Raw genomic sequence first — 4,296 nt, 5'->3', positions numbered from 1 at the left:
TCTACAAATGTAACTCGCTCTCGAGCTACATGGTTGGTTGCTCCCGAATCTATAATCCACAAATGATAAGAATCAGCTAACAACACTGAGCTAGCAACAAAATGCTCAGGAAAAGAAGACACACTTGGATTTACCTTTTTCGACTTAGTGCACTCCCGAGCGAAGTGGCCCTTCTTGTTGCAATTAAAACAAGTCAACTTGTTTTTAGGTTTCTTTCCAATCTTCTTTACTATCTTCTTGATTGGGCCCTGTCCCACAGTAATAGCTTCCCTCTTCTTTCCCTTCCCTTTCTTGAACTATTTCTTTTTCATGGATCCAGATAATCTAGCAGAACCTACAATCACAGGCTTGTCCAGAAATCCTTGCGGATTCAACTCTCTCCACCTCCAATTCTATATAGCATGAGACGTCAGTTAAAGTCTTAATACTCTCACTGTGAGTTAGGGTCTGCTTCATGGCCTCTCAAGAATCTGGAAGTGAACGAATAACTGCTTGAACTTGTTATTCATCGGTCAACTCATGACCAACATTTTTAAGCTCCCGAATCATGTTCGACATCTCCCTGAGGTGTTGAACCATTGATACATTCAGACACTTCTTGTAGCTATCAAACTTAATTGTCAGCTGTCTAAGCTTGCTTAGACTTACTCCACTATATTTTTCTTTAAGGGATACCTAGACTGCATGAGCCGAAAGATACGACTCAAACTCAAAAGCTAGGTCATCTACCATTGAACTAATCAATATATACTTTGTAGTGGAGTCCTTTTTCTTCCATGCCTTATAGGCATCAAGATCTCGTCTGTGCCGTGCAGTGGGACCATCTGTAGGTTCTAGCATAACCTGATTTACAACCTCTAAAACTTCTTGTTCCTCAAGTACATATTGTATCCTGAGGTGTCAGATCTTATAGTTATCCCCATTAAAATTTTCACTCTTGTTGAGTTTAGCTATAATATTTTTGGTTGCCATAATCTACCATAAATAAATACATTATTTAATATTCAGTGTAATTCATATGCATGCAATTTATGATTGACTCAATATTAATTTGAGTTGGTTTACAAAATCAAGTGACAATAATATTTTCACTCATCATTCGTATGAACAATCAAATCAATATTAATCAATTCTATTACATATATCCCAACAAATGAACTAATCATTTACAATATCATAATTTCATTAATTAAATGAATTGATCATTTAATAAATCATGATTACTTTAATTAAATGAATTGATCATTTAATAAAAATGAACTAATCATACATCATGTCGAGTAAACAACATAAATAAATGAACATATCATTACCATAAAATTATACTGCATATTGTTAACATATAACTAACTGACATTAACGAAATGGATTAATATTGTTCATAACAACACTAACAATAACATAATTCTAGTAAACTAGATAGGCTACTATCACTCCATTAAGACAGACACTAGTGTAGTGGCCAATATTATCCCTTTCAGTCTGGACTCATTTAAGGTAATCTCAGACAGGACATCTTCAGGATTCTCTATAGGATTCTCAATTGGATCCTCTTCTGGATCCTCCTCAATCATTTATGGGTCCTCTTCGAACTCTTCTGGATACTCTTCAGTAATATGGTGAAGCAGTTCCTCACATAATACTAAATATGTAACGCATCCTTGATGACGCTCCTAAATATAGTCTGTTATCATCCTAGGATTTTCTGGCAATGAACACATCAAAACCCAGATCCTATAATTATCCAAGACTGGAAAACTTCTCGCTCAAGTTTCCAAAATAGATTATCAAGTCGTCCAATGTGTCCGTCGATTCCATAAGTAGAGTTATACTCTATCTCCTGAATTTCCTACCTGAACTGATTTCATCACACTTCGTGACGAGTAAATGTGGTAATCATCCGTGTCATCTGAAAAATTGAAATTAAATAAGTTAGTACAAAACCAATTAACTAATACAAAACTGGTTTAATTCAATTTATACAGATATAGTACCAACATAATGAATCAAGAAAAACAAATATTCTCGATTTTCAGGAGTCTAAGTCGACTGACCCATTGGATCGGTTGATTAGGAATATAGATCCTAAGCTTGGTCCATTATCTACAATTAGAACTGATCTAATTGGATAAGGATTTTCTGTACCTATGTTTTGTTATTTTACAATCTAAGTCTATTTCAGCCAATTTCAGACTTATTGATCAAACTCAGGTCCATTTTATCAAACCAATGTCCATTGGTTTAAGTCTGACTCATTAGAATAAATCTAATCATTTGATCATATTTGGTCCAAGCTCAATTAATCAATCCAAATTGATTCGGATTTAGATCAAATTGATTCGATTGAATCAACTAATGATTTAAACTTGAACCGAGTCTAAGTGGTCTAGTCTATTAATTAAACCCATTTTTCAATTAACTATTGAATAAAAAAATAATGCTACATTAGTTGGCAAAAAAAAAGCTTTAATTAATTAAAAAAACTTATTTTTTCACATGCATGCAGTAAGTAAATATAATGAAACGTTTTTTTTAAAAATATTTTCTCACAAACAATGTACTTCGTGTTCACTGTGTCCGTTTTCTTCGCTGCATGCCGCCATGCCTCTCACGCCGCCTCAACCGTTCAACCATGCAACCGTGACAGACACGGTCGTCGACCACGGAGGCCAATCTTCGTCCTACTGAAGTGGTTGCCAGTCCTTTCCGGCATCAGAATCCAGTCTCTTTTGGCACGACGAGGTCACAGGTGGGTCACAGGCGCCTGTTTTGCCTGTCCCCAACCACCAGCACATCGTCGGCCACAGAATGCCTCTATCGGCATTCTGATTCTGTCGCCGATGCTCTCCCGCCACAAAAGCCGATCACTAGCCTTGCTTGGGATAAACGGAGAGAACGCATCCCTCTGTCGTGATACATTCCCGACTTTAGGAGCAAAAGAATGACGCATGGCCGCTGGCCATGGTTCGCAACGTCTATTACCTTGAGACGATAGTAGATTGCAACAAGTTCGCAATCATCAAAGGCAGCAAAGAAGGACCGATAGTTTCATGCAAGCAATTTTACAGAAAATATCCCAACACGCATTTCATAAACGTTTCATAATGATTCGTTTCAAGCATTAATACGGTAAAGATTTATAGTGATGTCCCATAGATCTGCAATCGACGACGGTAAGATTCGCTGTTGGAAGAATGATCACAGGATCGGAAAACTCTCCACAATTTCACGAATCAAATCCCACCGCCTTAGATGTTCTCCTTCCCTTGTCTTCGTTTTGTCTCTTCTCTCGAATAATTCTTGGACACACCCTTTATAAAGAAAAATAACCCAGGAATATAATAGACTTTTCTATTAAGATTAGTAAAGAACGTGGGCATATTTCTATGTTCCCACTTTCCCCATTTCCTACCGTATAGATGGTAGATATCGAGCCGTAGAGTCCGATGCAAAATGATAGATATAGGCATTTGAGGTCACATGAACGATATTTTTTTCAACATTTGAGACATAGATATATGTTAAAATAATAATCAACTAATAGTTCTCCTATCAAATCAATTTCAAATGCCAACAAAAACAATTACCAATGTGGAAACAATTAAAACTTGCATCCACTTAGGGTATCTCATGCGTGTACAATGAAACAAAAAAAAAAATCCAAAACATTAAAGATTTCAACTAACACTTGATGAATTCCAGGCGAACGAACCATATGAAATTGGAAAAAGAGTAATTCCAGCACCAAAGATGTAGAAACCAAGCACACAGCCAGATCCCAGTCCATAAGAGAAAAAAATCTCGAAATTAATTGCTTCGACCTCGTCTTGCAACTTTGAAACCAAGTAAAAAAATTCACATGAAACAAAAACCCAAAACCCGAAGAATAACTAATGCAAGAGAGTCTCACTGAAAGGCCAACTTTTGACCAACAATGAGCAAGGGGAAGGGGGCGTACCGATGATGGTGCCATTGACAATGGTGCCATTCTTGAGCTGGATCGAGATGGTCTCATTGGTGAACTTAATCATCGGTGCCATTGACAATGGTGCCATTCTTGAGCTTGATCGAGATGGTCTCATTGGTGAACTTAATCAAAAATTGTAACACCATTTCCATGACTAGAGATCTGCCAGAGGTGAGAAAATGAACAAAAAAAGGAAAGAAATAAGGACAACAATGCGAAGAAAGAGGTTGATGGCAGCTAACCAGATGAGCTTGATCTTCGATTGATCACAGAAGAGGCGAGACGGAGGGCAGTTACAAGTTAGAGCCCCAAAAATTAGTGCTCAGGCT

The sequence above is a fragment of the Zingiber officinale genome, chromosome 4A (genome assembly GCF_018446385.1).
Source record: "Zingiber officinale cultivar Zhangliang chromosome 4A, Zo_v1.1, whole genome shotgun sequence".
NCBI lineage: Eukaryota > Viridiplantae > Streptophyta > Magnoliopsida > Zingiberales > Zingiberaceae > Zingiber > Zingiber officinale.
The sequence above is the reverse complement of the archived record's forward strand: the minus strand, read 5'-3'. Positions refer to the sequence as shown.